The following is a 20,766-nucleotide window of genomic DNA, read 5'->3' on the forward strand; positions in this document are numbered from 1 at the left end:
TAGCCCTTTATAACATCCACCATTCACATCTAACGTCTTCATACAATCCTGCCTATTAGAAGGCGTGTGGGCAGTGGGCTTGCAGCTAAATAAATCTATTGTTGCCTTAAAAAAAAACAAGTGAACATCTTCATCCCTATTGTCAAAAGTTACGTTCGCGCCGCATCTTAGATGAGAATTTATTGCCAATTTCAGGGAATGTTTACCGAAAAGTGAGTGAATGGCGAGTGAATTACTTATTGTAATGAAATAAAGGAGGCCAGATTGAAAGCGTCCTATGAAAAGCGACGTTCGCTGCCGGGAACGGTTTGATGGTAATGATTTATGGCGACAGTAGAACGACACGATTTTAACGCTAATGCTAAGAAAGATAAATGTGTCATCATTTATTGTGCCGGGAAAAATAAATAACGTTTTCATCTATCAAGGCACAATGATTCGCTTTTGTTGAGGCCAATGAGAGTAGGCGTGCAAGAAAGGAAGTAAAGTCACCGCCTATTTTATGTCCAGCTGTCAAGTTCCTATGGATCGGAATAAAGTCATAAGTAGATTTGTTTCTCAAGAACCCCTGTTGTGTGTTTCTCTACCTTTTGCTTTATATTTTTTCACGTGTTCGTATTTAAAGCTCAAGTTTCACAATGATAAGATTTTACGAGACGTTTGGCCCATCATAGGGCCATTACACGTACGCGTACGAGCAAATGTAGCAAGACAAACATTGTTTTGTAACCGCGGACACGCTCGTAACGCGTTTTAACCGCAGGTGCGAACAAAAACGCACGCCGCAGAAACGCTGCGCTGACCGCAAAACTCGTTCACGGTGCAATCATCTCAATAGATCTACAGGGTGGAAACGATAAGTGATCTCATTCGATTATTTCTAAACTATACAAGATATCGAAAAACTGATTACTAATCCTGAAAGTACTTCACAAGCTCTATCCAACGGTACCAATATTAGGTTACAGAATTAACTCGATCTATCCGAAAATTTAATGTTTTCAGCCTCCATACTAAATGTATGCCAACCAAACAATAATAGAAGTATTAATTTTTTTTATTCAATATTAAGCACTTAAAATTAACTCGTCATTGCATTCTTATTTAAAATTATTCTTGGAAAACATTGGTTTTAGGTTTTACTTGCTATAATAATATTAACAAAACATGAATGCCATGACTATGGCCGTACTAAATGTATGGAAGCTGGAAACATCGAATTTTCGAATGGATCCAGTTTATTTTGTAACTCATTATTGGTACGTTGGATAGAGCTCGTGAAGCACTTTCAGATCAGTAACCAGTTTTTGGAATATCTTGTATAGTTTTAAATATTTTGTGGTTTTACTAAATGTATGGAAGCTGGAAACATTGAATTTTCGGATAGATCCAGTTTTTTCTGTAACCTATTATTGGTACCGTTTGAAAGAACTTGTGAAGCACTTTCAGAATCAGTAATCAGTTTTTCGATATCTTGTATAGTTTAGGAATAATCGAGTGAGATCACTTAACGTTTCCACCCTGTATATTTAGACCGGCGCGAACGGCTTTTGCTTCGCTGCAAGGTGCGAATGCACGCTGAGCCACGTGCGGTACACCTAGGTATAGTTTACACTGACTACACTATACTTAAGTGTCACTACCATACTATTATCTGAAGCAGCCGGAAGGATGAAACAATTACCAACACGACAGCAATTAACAATATGTAAAAGGCGGTATAAACAATGTAACTTGGCTCCAAAACGGCTCTGTTACGCTTTCAAGTCAGGTGCCAAAATGTAGATCTATGGCATTTCCATACGCGAATTTATATGGAGAATTTCAGATTCGCGCTGCACAAATGGCGCGTGAGAGGACTTTTTGACGTGTCTAAAGCTTATGTCATTTCCATACACTTTAAAACTGCTCGATTCCTTCATAAGTGTCTGTCTATTCTGAATACAAAGACTCAGCTGTGAGCTGAGTAAAATCGCAAAATAGTTTGATAAGTTCCAGCTTTATTACCCCATAGCGTGTTGGATTAAACCAACTAACCCACTGCAGTCGGGAAGCATGATAGACTTATCAATAAAACACGAATCTTAAATAAAAGTTCCACTTTCTCATTCTTCCAAGAAAAGTGTTCGGTAGCGAAGGCAATCAATACACAATCTAAAATGCACAACGTCATTATAACTGAAATTAAATGTTGCCAGCGTTTCAGTAATGACAGCGCTGGGGCTGGAATACCAATGGATATAGTGATTCACATAAAAATCGTCCTTAAAAGTAGGGATATAAAAGATATGATCCATTGAATCATGTTAACGTCATAGTTTTTTTTTATTACGATTAATTTTGCTTGTCTTTTTTATTGCATGGTCATCCAATCACCGAATGATACATGCAGAATGTGTATAAAAAATTTGAAAATTCATAATTAATTAGTTTGCCTTTATATGAGTCACATTAGTAGCTATAAAGCTACCATGAGTCACATAAATTGGACGGTAGTGGTGAATGGTGACTAACGTCAATTGTTTAAGCTTTGTGGACATTATACAAATTCGTTTCGAACCCTTTGTGACTATAAATTCTATGTTAATAAGTATTTTGAACCTTCTTTTTACAACGTGACAAATATATTAATTAAGTCCATATTATTCTTCCCGACCCAATGTTGGCAATTTGTTTCCCTATCTAACAAGTAAATCTTTACTGTGTGAACATAGGTACATCGAGATCCAGTTCTAAAATGAGAAGGAGAGTGATAGCATCTAGTCTCCTTAACACTCCTTAATACGGTCTCTGTTAACGATTGCGGGTGCACAGTTTGGGGGCGAAACTGAACCTTCTGAAAGCAGGATAACCGCCTTCGTTACCGGTGCTGTAACGACTTGGTTAATTCCAGATAATTATGCCAGTCCGAGTGTGGGCAGGCTGCTTAAAACACGGATCGGATAGATAACGCTTCACAATGACTGTGCGTTCTTTTTGTATCGACTTTTGGAATAGTGTTCGGGTTTTGTTTTAATTTCTGGGATGAGATTTGAGATTTCAGCTTGCCACTGCAATAAAAGGCTGCGTACGTTCCTTGATTAAGTACTTTTTTCAATTTGCACGGCTTAATTATTTTGAGACGTCCTTTCAGAGTAAAAAAACCGGCCAAGTGCGAGTCGGACTCGCGCACCGAGGGTTCCGTACAAACCTGCAAGGTTTACAAAGTTCGTTCATTACGACAATCGAGTCATAACTATGGTATTTTTATTGCAAAATGAAATTCATAACATTACAATGGGGAAAGTAACTACTTAAAAGGAGAATGCCCAAAAGTGGTATCGCTCGAAATCTAATTGTACATTGAGGGTACCACACCGTAAATTCCTTTCTTCATTTGTAATGATTTGCGAAAGTAGTAAGAAATTGTAAAACCTCCGGAATAAAATCCGATTTTAATTAAAAGTATTGTAACAATGAGCTGCAATCAGCAACACCTATCACCGAGCAACGACACTACGTAGTTCNATTAAAATATTTTTATTATATTATATAACTAAAAAAATGTAATTTTCGCAATTTTTCCTATATTTGCATTATATGACAATGCTTTATGCCAAATTTCAAGATTCTGAGTTTACGGGAAGTATCCTGTAGGTTTTGATTCCTTTGCGAGTGTCGAAAATTTGTTGAAAATATCGACATAATCGGCTGTATCTTTTGATTGGCTTGGCTTAGAAGTTTGATATTTTCACAGCTTAAAGGGACAATAGACCTGAGTATTTCATGTGAATTTCAGCTTGATACGTTCACGCGTTCTTGAGATAAAGGGTCTTGACAGAAGGACGGACGGACAACAAAGTGATCCTATAAGGGTTCCGTTTTTTCCTTTTGAGGTACGGAACCCTAAAAAGATATAAAAGGTTAGCAACTCTTCTTATTTATGATCTCATGGACGCGTGGAATCGTGATCGCTTACATGAAGTTTGGCTACAAGCTCATTTGTTCTCTCTTAATATAGAATTTCGAAGTAATACTTCTTAACAATATTCTATGACCCTAAGATAACAGCATTTTTTCCAAAATAAAATCCGTCTTTAGAGACTAATCAATTACCTCCAAGGCCCTTATACAATTTGAGACGCTATAAAGTATCTTTTTATTCCTTTTTAAACGCACATTAATTTGTATGCGCGCTGCGCGGGCCCTTCCCATCACGGAATTACAATATCCGTTCATATTTAATAAACAACATTGTTTCTTTGCTCACGTCCACATCACTCATCCTGTCCGAAATCGCTTCTTTTTAATCAGAAAGTCGAGCGATTCGCGAATCGGGACGTGGCATGACGAAGACGAGCGTTTTAATATTCACGAAAAGGGACGTCTCGTGGAGGAGGTCCTATGTGCATATTTTATTGTTTTTGGAGGTAAGTTGCGGAGTTCGATAAAAACAGTCCATACGAATTAATGGCTTGGGACTCTTTTAAGGGAAAAGAATTTTCTTGCAATTATTATACATTATGTATCTATGACCTTTGTATGGGATATGTACGAATAACTTTCGGTATGACAAATAACTACCAAAATAATATTCTAAAAGGTTTTTTTCGAAAATGATATTGGAGTCATGCTATACTCTTCCAATTATTCAATCAATCAACCCATAAGTTTACCTAAATTGTTTACTTTGTATCGTTTTTCTTATCCAAGACTCATCTTCTTCAGATCAGAAGATACAATCTTTATTATAAGCTCAACCATATGTAAGTACCTACCACATCAACGTAAATTAAAGAGAATCATGTTTCAATTACACATGATCCTTCGTTATTCTTCCCACGTGCGCGTGCCCATCTTTTTCTAAGTGTCACTCAGACATTCTGTCAGTCAGTCCAGAATAATTCAGATTAACGCACCCACCGCCGGCGCCACTCAACTCCGGAATCGAAAATGAGTGCGGTCTGTTTTGTTTTAATAAACTCACATATTTCCCTTCAAAGTAAAAGCTTTTTATTTGATTTGTTCTCCAAACGAGTTCCAGTTACGGCGATTAGGGTTTGAAACTTCACGTAGGTACGAGTTTGTCGGGAATTCTGCGCAACGAAATAAGTTGTTTTATTAGACGCTTAACATTGGAACTCGTATTGGAATACCTGTCGATTGACGTTTAAAATAAACATCGTTTTAAAATTAAACCTTTTTACAAGGGGCAGTATAACAAGTTTATTGCTAAACATAAACATTGCTATTAAAAGCTCTCAAAAACCTTCCTATCGAACGGGCGCTTCCACAATTATCCTTAATTTGTCCCAAAGCGGCCCCTGTTTAAAATTCAAACATGACAAAATTATACAAGCAATATACTTGAGGCTCAAATAAAAATAACAAAAGAGTAACAAAAGAAGCTTGACAGCACAGAAATTACGGGCCAAAAATGTATTTGGAATATAAAGGAGTTGGACGCTGGACAAAATGTCCGCGAGCAAACTAAAATTATGGGATACGTCTATATTATTGTTCGAATTAGAAATATTACGTCTAGACCGACAAGAACGTTATGCGAGCAAAACGAAAGGCCGTCGTAGGCGAGATGCAGTGCTTACAGGCCAGATATAGCAGAAAGCTCGTTCAATCAAGTTAAAGCTTTTAGAACGATTTCACCCTTAAGTTTAGTAGATTATAAGATTCCATTAAAACCCCTTAGGTGTTCATGAGGTCTGTCCATCATCTAGGGAATCAGCTAGAGGAAGAACGTAAGATAATAAGTAAATACACATTTCTGAAAAATGAAAAATATAGAGACATTCCTGTACCCAGAGTTCTGCAATCCATATAGAAAGAAAGAAAGAAAATAACTTTATTTTGGCAACAACAAATTCAGGCAACATACCTAGACATACACAAAAAAATTATAACTAAGTTGCCAAAAAAGGCATATCAAGTTTTGAACCACACAAGCCACTTACTATGCTTTCTAGTAATGCATCTCGGCGACACACGAATGATCATAATGTTGCCCTTTTATCTGTTATTAGGACGACTACATTTCATAAGAATAAAGCTCAGCTTTACTGTTTTTCTCAGCTATGACCGAGCATGCCGACCGGCCTATTGTTAGCGTGATACCCCGCTGTAAATTCCGCGCAAACTACCGGCTCTCGCATTTATCTCTCTACACTATAATTACTTGATATAATTACACCATAAATACATCTTTCGTGCCAAATAAAAGGTATCGGCGTGTCTGATTTGCCGGTTCCTTGAGCGGTGACAAATCTTGTGCAGGAATAGAAGTAGTTCAATTTACGTCGGCACATAACTAGTAAAGCTTGCAGCTTATGTAGTCGTAATAAGTACGAGTTTACTACTAAAGTGCACTTTAATTTGTGCCTTCAGTATCTAAGTTATATTACGATTTATATTACTCGTACTATCATCATAAAAGTAGCGTTCCTAACGAGACATTTTTCACATTGTGCATGCATATTACTTATTATTGTAATAAAAAGCTCAGTCTGAAAATTGTTATGGGACCACATGCTTACACAAAAATAGAGCCTTATGCATTCTTAGCTATTGGTATATTTATTTCATACTTTAGCTTCGTAATTAGTAACTCGTATCAAGAGTCTAAAACTTCAAGTGAAATTAAAATTAAAACTATCAATTTTTGTTTTAACATTTAAAAATATCTGAAAACCACCATGTTAATTTGTTTAGTTATAGAATATAACTGATTAAAAACGCGTCATTACAGCAAGCAAACTTTGAAATAAAACAATACCATCTACGTCACTGATTTCACACAGTACACATTTTTTCTAGTCTACCAACCGCAAGCGTAAAGCGCTTTGAAATACCTGTTCCCAAAGGTCACATTCATTTTCATCTAGTACTCTTTTACAGTACGAACGGTAAGTTAGTACTGTCGCCATACCGACGTGAATTGCAGGGAAAAGTGGAACGAAGCGAAAGAAATATATTTAACGCGTGAGTTTAAAGTTTTGTTAAAAGTTGAGTTAAATTAGAATAACTTGATGTACGTGGTGCATGTAAACTATAATAAGCATGAAATAGGCACGATGTATACTTGTTTAATCGTGAATTCATAAGTGATGATAAAATGGTTAATATTAATTATTTATTATTATTTGAAAATAGCTCTACCTGCTGTAATGTACATTAGTACATTACAGCAGGTAGAGCTATTTTCAAATTAAGTATGACCGTTTAAAAGTTATTTTATGAACTCTTTTTTCTTTCTTTCTTTCTAATGTACTTAATTAATAGGCTGTCATGCTCATACTACCTTCTCGCATTTCAAAACTCATGTCTATATTTCGAAGCAGAATACCAGTTTATTTCAATAACTAAACTAACTTACAAACTTGGCGTTACTCGCGGACTTTATTGACATAATGGCGCCTGCAGCTGTTATGTTACAGACAAGATCTAGGCTTAAGGGTTATTGATTCCCTTGCCGCGCTTATAATTAAGTCATTATGGTGTGTTTGTGACACAGCTTGTTGTAATCAGCCAGTCCTAAAGGTTAATAACCTTTTAGTTAAAACTTATGTAGCTACCTATACAAAACATAGTAAAATTTGCTGCGTAAAGCTGCCAGTCTAGAAAGGACAGAAAAGTACTTGATTTTTTTTGTACTGGCACACAATTTCAAATGCAGCTATAAGTACGGGCATCATAGCAATAATATTGTGAACTGGCTGTTGTATTCGAGCTACGCGACTAAGTTTGTGCCTACGAACGTTTTAATTAAGACGCATTGTTCATCGAACCGAGGCGTGACTTTCCATTAAAAAACTCCGCCTTGAGTTCCAAGTCAGTCCATTAAACACGCGTGTTACATTATAAAGCCCTCATTTCGTGTACAACCTATTTAACATAACCAAATAATAATATTCAAATCCATATTAATATGCTAACATCATTATGCGGCTTGTTTATTAAACATTAATTTGGCAACCGCTCCACATCCGAAAAAACCCTAACGATCTTTTTAACGTGTTCCGACACGCATCATATTGGCTTTTTTGTTCTCTTTTTTGTCAAAATTTATTTCCTCAAAATGTGAGAACGCAAAATGGACTTAAAAGCTATAAACGTGCCAGATTAAAAATGCCCGTCCGTTATTTCATGAATGAGAGATTGAACACGCTTCTTTATTGACTCGGTGTTGTGATATTGCCATCCCAACGCCTATTAATTCTTCACAACAATAGCGCAGACCGAACCGCCATGTTTTCCATCTCGCACTTTATATTGTTGCTTGTAATTGATTTTTTATTTGATTGTGAGATTAGCTGCGAAGCACGTTAAAAAGGAATGGCGGAATCCAATCTAAAGTCCTGAGCAAACACCGCGGAAGACTGAGACGAGCCGTAGACACAAGAAAAACAAAACTCCAACAGCTCGATCAATGGCGACTGAACAAAATCCCGGTGAAGCGAGGGCATCCCATAAATTACACCTGCCCGGTGAAATATAAAGAGGAGATATTGTTTTAAAGTCCCGGGCCGTGATTACCGCCGCTAGCCGAGACTTGAAATTCCTATAGTTTTTGCGCGAGTAAAAACTGATATTCCGTTCGACCGCGTTCTGTCCGCCGTATATTGAGTTAATGTCGGTCGTGATTGTGCGGTTGTCTCTTTCTGTTGTGAGGGGTGTGAGTGGGACGGTTTTGACGCGGGGTAGAGGATCGCATTTTATGGTAAGTTGGCGGGACGGCATGGCAGGTGCAGCGATCCACCTGCGCGATCGGTCGAGATGCGATAGGACGCTGAACCCTGCGGCGAGTATCTCGGTCCAGATAAAGCCATCCACAATTCCACATGTAGCTTAACTATCGGGAATAAACCCGAACAGGAACACTGTCTTTGCATACTAAATCAAACCTAGTAAAACGAAAATTAACGATTAAAATTTCTGAAAATATCTCATTGATTAGATAAAAATAATCCCAAAATTACCTTAACATCAAGTCACTGTTCGGAAAATGCAAAGAAAAATAGGAACTCAATAAACTGTAATTGCACAGACACATAAACTAAATGGAGGCTTAAACAAAACTGAACCTATTTTGAATGAATATAAACAAAGTTACGATTCAAGGACCGATATGAGAAAGATAAGCACTTTATGCACAACCACAGTAGCTGCAATGCATGCAAATCGCAACATAACTATTGACGTCCTTGAAAGTAAAGCTATTTCGGCCATTCTCACGATTAGGCGTTCTCAGCCTAATTACCATATCATTTTTGAAATTTGGCTTAATTGACTTAAACGCATTTAAATATGAAACACATGAAAAGTACGAATTTAACAATCGTTAAGGCGTCAAATTATTCCAAGCGGTTTTCGCGTAAATGAGACCCAAAAATTTTATGGTCATGGTAATTAGATAAGGCTAATACTGAATCTAACGGTAATTAGAAAAAATATGTAAAATAGCAAGAAAACAATATCTTGCATTGATATATTTGTATATAAATATATAGCGTCATATAAAACGCTGTAGGTACACTTAATAACCCTTTGAAAAAAAGAAAACAGTTATTTCTATTATTTATTGTATCAAGATATTTTCAGTATACTCCAATAATTGAGGCTATAACAGGAACACTTAGTTTCGGCCAGACGGGGCTACGTGTCACATTTCATCAGAATCTTAATAATCATTTATTTGATTTCAATGTGGTACAAACGATTTAACGTACAGATAATGGATCAGGAGATCTCACAAATTTGATTTTTCGGATATGCATATATCGAAAAATTAATTAATGATTTAAGTGATTTTTCCTCTTTTTAATCTATCTGCGATCAGCCATCACCCATTATCAGATTAAATTGAATTTGTAATAATGACAGTTCCAGCTCAGCATATCCCATGATTTGTCACCTCGATTCTTTTACAATAAGTTTTCAGATTGATGCTATTCGCTTTCTCCTGGGCCTAAATGCAGAATTCTTAGAATTTAGAAGGGATGCAGCAAATAGATTGCATGAAGGTCTAGTNTTAGGACTTTCGCTCGGACAAGCAGTTTTTTAATTCTAATTATTTACAGAATGGTTCTATTGAATAGATATTTTGCTATGCGTAAGGCAATCTTTTGTACTCTTTAAAATGTTGAATGGAGTAAACCAAATCTATACGACATAAAAATTACAGCCAAGTTTTAACATTAAGTCGGTGTGCGGACGCGTAACGGTAATTAGAGAACAGAGGTTCATGAAATTAATTAAGTCACAAATACTTAAAATAGAGGCCTATGATTTAATGCACAACTGGATGGGGTTGTTAAGTAACATATAAAAATACTTGCATGTCTCTAATTTGTCATTTTTAACGATTTAACAGTCCGGACACGCAAAAACTAGCTCATCTGAGAATGGCCGATTTGAATACATAAGAATAAGCACATCTACAATATTCTAGCATTTCTCTAGATAACTGATAAAGAATACACTGTCGAAGGCATTAACCCCAAAAGTCAATATACTTAATTGAAGGTCACAGTTCAATTTACTAGAAATATTAAACAAAAATAACCCTTTATTCGTAGAGAATGATGAATCAATTTTCGTAATATTTTTATAACGCTCAGTCATGCTACTACAATATTTGAGTCTTGAAAATCATATTAACTTACAAGTAGGTATAATATGTATTGTGCCTTCAAAACCTTTCGGTTACATGTTTTCTCAAAATTAGATTTCTTAAAGTTAATATTATGCGCTATCCTATTAAAAGTTAAAATTAATATTAAAACACGAAAAAATAAGAACCAAACACGCCTTAAATTGTTTAATACCAACACGTTGGAGCACATAATATGTATATGTACAATGCTGTTGAATGTATGCAAATAACATATAATTTTGATAGCCAACACCGAAAATGTTTCACAATTAGTTAAAGCTCAACATGCCATTCCAATTTGAAATGTATCGCTCAGAAATAAGGACTGTAGTTGAAATTCTTCGTGACAAAGTTAATAAGAGCTTTTCTCAATGCAACGAACTAGTTTACTAGTTACAGCTTTATAATCATGTTTTGAATTGAAGTAGCGACATAACGCGTACACTAAAGATAGTAAACGAATGTAGGTACATAGGAGACATTCGATGTTAAATATCTGTCGCAATTATACGCCATCAATTAACATGGGAGTAGATAAAATGGATACAGCTTTAGCTTATCTTGTCTTTGAAGAATTGCCTACTAAGGAAGACTTAATTTCGATAGCTCTAATGCTACAATAAATCTTCAATCGATAGAAGTAATCGTAATCTGTCGTGTGGGCTGTACCAACTTAAGACTCAATTGGCTTAAGTGTTCTCTAAATAAGAAAGTCATAAATATTTTCCAAACAATATAGTTGAGACAAACCTGAAATTTCCTGAAATCAAACTGGCAAAAAGTACTAAAAATAATTAAACATTTACGTATACCCCGATTGGGAATTGAACCCAAAACCTTTGAGTCAAAAGAGCAATTCGCAAGAGTAATCATGGTTTTCTACAGAAACGTAAACTCATTGTGAAATCCAATAAAAGTTTGACGATGACTTTGAAATTACAACACCTAACGTAATGACTCACCATTATTATTATATCATGAATTAAATTTATGAAAATTTTCAAATTTGTCTGCAAAGTTTCAAGGATTTCTGCCATTTATTTATAAGATTCTGACCATGATTTTAAGTAATTCGTCGTTGCTATTATATCAAACTCAAGTCTCACGTACATTATTAATAAAACTTGTTTATGATTTTAAGCGAACTTAGTATATTTAAGTTCAAGTCCTTCAAAATTCGCGGAATATTAGAATATTCATTGCAGAAAACAAGCTGGGTAGAATATTAATAATTTTCGTAAAATTAAGCGAAGTTAAATCACACATCTGACTTGGTCAAGATTATATCGCATTTATATTCATGAACGTCATTTTGAAAATTTGCCATTTTTAACGGACGACAGGAATCGAAGCTAAACACTACGTAGGTAGGTATTTTATAAAATTTTAATTAGGTACAATTTCGCATCGAAAATCAACATGGCAGAGAGATCTTGACGCCTGTACATATTTGTAGTGTTGCTAGTTTAATTTAAACAAGCATGAACCGGTGCATAAATCCGGACCGAAGTAGTTGGTATCTCCGAATATCCGGCGATCGGAAGGGGCGAATTCTACCCGGATATTGAATATTGATCGGACGCCCTTAACCCTGATGTATCGGCGGTCGTTACATCCAGGGACGATCAAGGGGTATTTGTTGATTATTCAATTGTGCCCAGTAAAAAACACAATACAGAGAAGAAACGGAATCGAGAAATCAATTGATTGATAGTCATTTGAGGGACGAAATCCAATTTCAGTCGAGTCGGTACCCTTTCGATTACTGGCCAAATTGAATTCTGTGTTATTGTGTTTCTAACCGTCACCTAATTAGAGATGTTTGGACATCGATTTGATATTGTAAAGAAAATGTTTTATATCTCTATTCTGATATTACAATCAATTAAGTATGAATCGACTCTACATTATAATGGTTACAAGGCTGTCAAAGCTTATAATTGCTTGTTTAAATATTTACACCAATTATGTAGCTCGGAGAGCTGATGGCCGCTAGGGCAGGAAAGTTCTTGAGTGGCAACCACGAGCCGGAAGACGTAGCGTGGGCAGGCCTCCCACTAGGTGGACCGACCATCTGGTGAAGGTCGCGGGAGGTGCCTGGATGCGAGCGGCGCAGGACCGGTCTTTGTGGAAATCCTTGGGGGAGGCCTTTGTCCAGCAGTGGACGTCTTTCAGCTGAAACGAACCAACGAACGAACGATGTACCTAATCACATGGTTCTTAATTCAAGCTCAAATCTATTCGTCAATAAGTAAATTGAGTGTAATTTTATGCCCTAACATTTCCCCAATATAAAAGAGAGCTTCAAAAACGTGGATTAGAATAATTCAAGTACAGCTCCACCCTTGACATAGCCGAGTTTTCCGACCGCAGTTACACGCTTTTACGCTGGCCTAAATGCAAACTATAAACTATTCAACTGTTCGCTGTAAGTATAACCTACAAAGCAGACTGGTCTAGGCAGTGCAAATAACTTATTCATATCGCTGTGTTCATGCTCCCATACGTGTGTTGCGTACTAATATCACTTTTGGAGCTGTATTTTTTACCCTTTGTGTCCCTAACTTCGTACTTTTCAATAAATATTTCATAAGGCACAGTGACGTCAAATAGTTGGGACGTAAAATAAACTATCATGATATCTAACGTTAGTAACTGATACCTTGATTTAACTACGAGATGCACAGACGGACTGTCATAAAACTGTTTAATCTGTCAGTAAATAATGGCTTGAATTCAACATTCCGGGCTGTGGGCGGGCGGACAATTTATAATATTATGATGTAACAAATTTGAGTTTGAAAAGTTGAGCTGTTTAATATTCATAAAATTCACACGTGTTTAATATCGGGCTAAAGCCGTTATGTCATTTTGCTATTGTTGAGTTATTAACGCTTTATTACTACCTAACTACGTGGATTGAGTTATACGTTATTTATTGAAACTATGTGCATGTTAAATGAGTTTTAAATGTTGTAAACATGACACTATATGGACTACAAAAATTGACTTTGCATCTAATGAAACCTTCCTATGATTGCAAAGAAAAAAAATGCGATCACTGCTTTCGATATATAACTTACTTAAGACATTACTGAAGTCTTTTCGCTCATTATATCTAGGTAGGTACCTAGCTTTATTTAAACAGTAGAAAATAGATTGCATTCTTCCTTTTAACTACGTTAATGCAAAATACTTAGAGCTGAATGCGATTGTAATGCCTTTAATCCGCAATAAATACAAATAAAATATCGCATTCCGCTAAACCGCCACTAGGAGCGTGTACAAATATTTCAAGTGTAAATTACCTTTTCGTCAGGGTTACCAAACTAGCAAGATTAATTTTACTAGAGTTTTCTCAACGTTATAGGTGAATACTCGATATAAGGCGATAATAATAGAGATACAGAGGTATTTAAAGACAGAAATATAGAGTTACATACATTTAAGGCTCTCGGTAAAAGTTTTCTAAATGAAATAAATACACATATATTTTCTCAAGCTTCATCATCTCAGTATTATAAACGTCTAGTGCTGAACACCTTTGTACCTCTAAGCTGCATTTATAAGTTTACTAGATATTACTCGTAACTCTAATATTGCGAGATTTGTTGCTATCTAAGTTAAGACTCCATATTAAATTCTGTTAGCTTAACCTCAGGCTATTAATAGAGGTGTTTTAAACCTCTTTGCGGTTGTTCCAGTGGGCAGCCCTGCCCAACCGCGAGGCGCCCGAAGTAAAATGTTTATGAATGTAAGGAGAAACTTTAGAGCCGGCAACTCTTAACGCCTTTTCGTGAGACGGGGATTACACAAGAACTGCGTTAGGCGCACCGTGATTCTACAATTTGGAAGAGGAACTGTGAATTGGAGAAATCTTATGGTTTAACTATCAAAATACTGATTAATTTATTATTTGTTATTATAAAAATGGTCCCGTTGGAAAACACGGGTAGCTTTCCGTCACTACTATGGTCAAGCCACATAAATATTGACTATGGGCCACGGCACGACAGCATCGCTACTAACGCCCGTTTTATTCGCATTGGAAACGCACTACAGAAGTGACGCCAACGCGCTACTAACGCACTACAGCAGCGCGATTGCGTCGCTACAAAAAGTCGCCGTCGTCGTTAGGGTACGTAGAGTTAGAAGCTCTTCATATGATGTGATAACTTTTTCACAGTACGAGCCATACGGTCTCGTCTTGTCAAAATTTTCCAAGAAAATGTTTTTTGGTAGAATTGCATTATCATAAAATCAATTGCGTCATTCCCATTTCGTTTGATTTTACTTTCAGTCAAAATGGAATTGGCTAAATTAATAATCAACTGCCGAAATCTTATCCTGTCATATTCAGAACAAACCAATCACGGCAGAAGATTCGGGAAAACATCGCAACCGTTTTATGTATACCCAAAGGCATAATCCCGTCTATATTTAATAACAAACTTGCCTTCGGAAACTGCTTCGCAAAATGTGTATTTTTATGGCACACTGAACCCAATCACCCATAATAAGGATGTCAGTCAATAAGCCAATACATATTTGAAATAAATTTCCACAGAAGCGCGCTTGAAAAAATAATAACCTTTTGTTGCGACTTATCCGGGACGTTGCAAGCTTTTTAAGGTATCTTTTTAACTCCAATCCTCCCGATAGTACGATGGTTAATCTTTGTTATTACAGAAGCGAAGGCATCAAAACAGACCCTAATCTATTACACCAACAAACATTTCAAAGCTTCACCTTGAAATTGAACAATAACATCGAACGTAATTAGTATTCTGTATTTTGTATTTTGACTGACTCAATTCGAAGATGGCTTCTCATACAGCGATAGCTCCGGGCGATTATTTCTTTGCCAGAGCCATTCAAAGAGCAATAATCCGAAACAAAAACGGGGTACTGACAGAGTTCCAATTAATCGTAATAATTGGAATCGATGGTTGCTTATGTCGGAAAAAAACTGCGGTATTTGTTTCAACCGCACCTGTACCCGGCGGGCCAGTGGCTATATCTTAAAGATAACAGCCAGTCCAATTTGGTATTGCACACTTCGGTCGATAAGCTATCGATGATCACATAACTACATAATTCTACCATTTAAGTCCTGTCTGTCTCTACATAATATATAGTTTCAGTAACTGCTGTAAGGATAACTAGGAAGAATTGTTAGCATAAACTACGTGCTTAATTAGCTGACAAGAATTTTTGTGCTTCACAAATTGAAATAACACTACAATGACTTTCCGAAAAAATAAATTGAATTGTTTTTTCAAACATTTACAATTCAATGTTTGAAAAGTCAATTGGAGAAAAAACTTCTCATCCTAATTTACTGTAAGAGTTTTTTTAAAAAAGCTCGCGCATAATGCGTGCGTCAAAAGCTTTGTTTTATTTCAAGTGACCTGGCTGTTCTAGTCCAAGCTATAGCGGACCCGCGAGCGGACCAGACGCTCCACTTCTAGTTCAATGACGCCGCAATACATTTATCTCAACACAAATAAGCCTGTCCGTCTGTTCGAATGATACACTACCCAATGAGAAAGGAATCGATGAAGCCAACTCGGATGATAAATAAATAACCGTCTTGAAGCGTATTCTTTTTGGAATTCTCTTTTTGAATATTCAAATGAACGGCCTCCTTCGTCATCCAATTTGCTTTTCTTGACGTATTAGGTAGTTTTATTTTTACGTAAGTAATGACGTATGGAAGTCGATTCGTATTGTTTGGCTATTTTGTTATTGTACTCTGACATTTTCACGTAACAGTCTACGTAGTAATAGACCTATTATTTGTTAAAACAATATTTTTTATTTTGTAGGAACTTTCTTCATACTTTTTCATTTAATATCATCATTCCCAATACACATACACGACCAATATAATTAAACTTCGGTCCCAAACCAAAAACAAATCGATGTCATAATCTAATCGATTCTTTTTCAATCTCAATAACACGATTTGAAATTTCAAATCTCATTTCACATTAGAATTTCCCACCGCCACGCAATAAATTTTGTCGTCTATTAACCTATTAACATATCATTACACGACTCTACTCTTAACATAGCTGGTTTTATAGCTCTGTATTTGTTCAACATTTTAATTGAGTTCGGAATGTATTCGAATATATGAGAGCAAAAATACAAATTACTGCCTTAATTATGACCTAAATGATTTGAGTAAACGTGCGAGGGATTTTAATAATTACGGCGTGTATTTTAATAGTTACTGCGGAATTTGATTGAGTAAATCGAAAAGTGAGTAGATTAATATTTTACTGACACTTGCTTTATAAAAAAGACAAGCAACAAAAACACGACACTATAAAAATAATAGCCGCTGCCAGCGACTTTGTACGCGTGGTAACTTCCAACCACCGTTTTACCCCCTTAGGGGTGAAGTTTCGAAAAATCTGTCTTAGCGGATGTCTACACCCTATATTTGCTAAATTCCAAGTGTGTAGGTGCTATAGTTACTGAGATTTAGTGAGTTGTATTTCGCTTTTATTTATAAAGATTTAAAAATATGACAGCATTTTCATTTCCATCCGTACAAAATCCTATGTTTACAAATGTTTACGCACAAGCCAATCAAGCCCATAAATATGGATGTAACCATTTTAGGCCTTCTTATCAACGTGCCCTAAATTCTGGTCGTAAACATCAAAACGTATCACATATCTCAATTTTATTAAACATTGACGTACGTTCGGACTCGACGGGGAGGTCCGCTAAGATCAATTTTCTTTTACAATCCAATGATCGCCTTCAAAGAGATCGACCGACACCTAATTGGTGTAATAGTAGACGAATGCCTTCACTGGCCGGTCATAGACTACCCGAATTTGTATTAAACGTACACGAAAGATAAAACGTGTTAAGTTTAAGAGTAAAGATAAAGACGATCAGTGGTTAAAGTTAATGGTAAGAGGAATATCGTAAATAAAAATAAAATTATCGTCGAGTTTACCATCATCAATTGTAAATAATTAAAGAACTTCGTTTCAAATTTGTAATGTGCTTCATTTACTTGACTCACAGCTTTGATTACGAAGCTTGTTAAAAAGCTCGAAAGCTTGCTTTCAAAATCAAAAGCGGCAAATATTTTCCGTTTCTAGGTAGCGACTCAATTAGGTACGTATATCAGAAGTTCAGTATTAATTTACCAGTAAAGTCAACGTCGGAGTTAGTTTTCCAATTAAAAATTTAGCCAGTAGGAAACTGAAGTGTTGGCGCCGTATATTTTTTCGATAAGTTCGCTAACATTTTTTTCTTAAATGAACCATGCGGTGCGTGCCTCGGACTTTGCGCAGAGTGGTCGGATTATTTTTCAACTTTTATATTATGCGTATATTTTATTACATAAATAAAGTATATTAAAGCTAAAACATTACATAGACGTATAATTTCAGAGTGCATCTCTTAGCCTCATAAAGTTCTGTAATAAAATTCGTGGTTGGCTTTTTGTTCAATCGAGTAAAAATTCATTCTTTCATCGTAATTCGACTCATTGTTAAAGCTTACCAGACTATAAAGTATCAAAAATTGTTCGTCTGAATATATCAAAAGTATCAACAACACCGTACTGATTACCAGGAATATTAAATTAAGTACGCATCGGTAGCAAGTAATACGGCGCTAACATCTAACGATTTTTTGCTTGAAAAACTTTGCTGAAAGGTGCCAGCAATTTGGAAACAAGACTTTGGTAAAGTACTTTTAGCGTATTAGCTGGCTCGGACCGATAGTCCATTCATGGCTATCACATATTTACTTTATACCGAGCTTTTTGAAACGGCGCGGTAACTTTGGCTTAAGTAACGTTTCCGCTGAAATTAATTTGAAAACATGGCCGGTTTTCAAGGATGTAAAGGCACTTAATTAATTAACTTAATTTGATATGGATATCAAACTTAATGCGTGTTAAACATTAAGAGAGCTTTTTAGAAATGAGATGAAGCAACTTTAAAGCTCTACGTAACTGTATAGAATGTTGTTTTTTAATTAATTTAAAGAAAAATTTCGTCGGTTGTGGCATGTATCTGATTTACATTTGTACCTACCTAAGAGATAACCACCGCCTGATTAGACCCAAATGATAAATAAATTGTGATAGGTAGGTAGTTGAACATTCAAAAATATTATCAAAGCGTTTTTCACATCTTATTCAAAAATGTTAGCTTTGAAATTCTTACTCTACAATATTAATTTTCGTAGAGCTGCATTTCTGTTGCCAATATAAATATTCGGACTCGGCGGGTCTAAGAGAAATATGTATATGGCATTCTAGTGAATTCAAGTTCCAGGTATTTCTATGTGAATTTTGTGCTGTATTCATTTTTATGAAACGATGGACTGAGGATTTTTAGAATTTTACCCTTTGCTAAAAGTGGAGCATTATTTTATATTGGCTTAAACTGAAAAAAATGCTATTATATCTATCATTGTTCCGATCAAAGAAATAAGAAAAATGTGTATAATTATGTTTTCTCATTGTTCATGTTAAACTATGCGAATGAAGATTTCATATGAAGACTTCATTTCTATAAAGAATTGGTAAGTAGGTACTATCAGTAATTGTCTTGATAAATATTTGCACTATAAAAATATATAATCATTTACTTATATCATTACTGCAATACCACGTCTTGTCAAAAGAAAAACAGAAAAAAATATCATAAACAGTATTAGAAACAACTTGGAATGAACTTGTCAAACGTAAGCTCAATCAAATATTAAATACTAAACACACAAAGAAACTATTAAAACGATTACTCGTAATTTAACATTTAGAACCACTTACCTAACTAATTTATTCAACACTATAACTGTTACTACTGCCATCAAAGCTCTAATTTATGGAGGCAAAAGCTGTCGTGTCTGTTTACGAAGTCTACAAACATTGTCGTCAAATAATGAAGAAAGCGATAACGCAAACATTTACAAAGTTTATCACCAGTCAATAACTAAAACGATACAGTTATTACAAATTCATTCGTGTATTAACTTTCAACGTGCTTTATCATCATGTTCCGTTACTTTATCAAACAAATTAATAAACCCCTGACCTTTTCCTTCAATTATCAAGTTCCATAAATAAATAATCAAGTAATTATAACCACGTACCTTAAATCCTCGAATGGGGAAACAATTGGGAATAGTCCAAACAAACGTAATTCAAAAGTCACTAACGTCCGCAAGCACTCCAGATCCAGTGGACACAACACTTAATCTTGTTTCGTATTTTAATCGGAAGACGATCGCGTGAGTTCGTCTGCAGAGGACCGGGAGACGTGCGTCTCGCTCGGGAGCTAACCACGGACTGGCTTTCAACCGGCGGCAACATTTCTAAATATACACCCCGCGGTTTCCGCGCACCCTATGGGCGCAACGCGTGTACCATGCAATTTTCTATAAATTTTCGCATAAGCCCTGAAGCCGCGCTGTCAAAAGCTATTTTCTGAGGCTCACATTCAAAACGGTATGGGACCAGTAATTGAATTACCTGCGGGTTTTTTAACTCATAAATTAGAGAATTAACGGATGAACGGATTTGTCTCAATAATTTTAATTAGATTAACTTAATACCCTATTTACATTATTGGCTTAAGCGGTTTACATTTGTAGCATTATAATGCATTTCACAAAGCTGAGCTTTGGAGCTCATAATGTTGTGAGCTTTTAAAAAGGTGTGACACAATTTTGAAGTTTTTTGTTGATATTTGTACTAAAACATTCATGAACTTTTCTCATACTCTTTCCTTCTTTCTAAACTATACAAATAACTACTATCATTCAAAAAGAACGACCTAAGATGTAATAATGATGTAATTTTTGTTGAGGAAGCATCAAATTGGTTTATTTATGCTTTGCCGGTAGCTTAATGACTATTAAATTAGGTATAATAAAATACGCCCTCTTAATGGCTTCATTAAAAGGCACATGAGAATATTAATAATTTTTAATTTAAGTTTAGTAGTTTAGAACGATGGGCGTAATATTTTAATTTCAAAGTTTGTAGTTTTACTATCTTATCAAGTCCTGAGTTTGAAAGTATTAGGAAGTAGTAAAAGAGCAACAGGAATCACATTGTCTTAAAAGGAATAGGTACA

The 20,766-nt window shown here is 35.6% G+C and overlaps 1 protein-coding gene across 1 annotated transcript in view; it reads right to left on the reverse strand.

The window, feature by feature from the left end:
• LOC114349605 (protein artichoke) overlaps nt 1–19,967 on the reverse strand; it is an 81,195-nt gene extending 61,228 nt beyond the window's left edge. Inside the window, exon 1 of the mRNA XM_028300032.1 lies at nt 19,781–19,967. The gene's annotated coding sequence lies outside the window, so the exon portion shown is untranslated. The remainder of the gene's footprint in view (nt 1–19,780) is intronic.
• Between the last annotated feature and the right edge of the window lie 799 nt (nt 19,968–20,766).

Source organism: Ostrinia furnacalis, unplaced genomic scaffold (genome assembly GCF_004193835.3).
Source record: "Ostrinia furnacalis isolate ACB-3 unplaced genomic scaffold, ASM419383v2 OfSCF0694, whole genome shotgun sequence".
In the NCBI taxonomy this organism is placed as follows: Eukaryota; Metazoa; Arthropoda; class Insecta; order Lepidoptera; family Crambidae; genus Ostrinia; species Ostrinia furnacalis.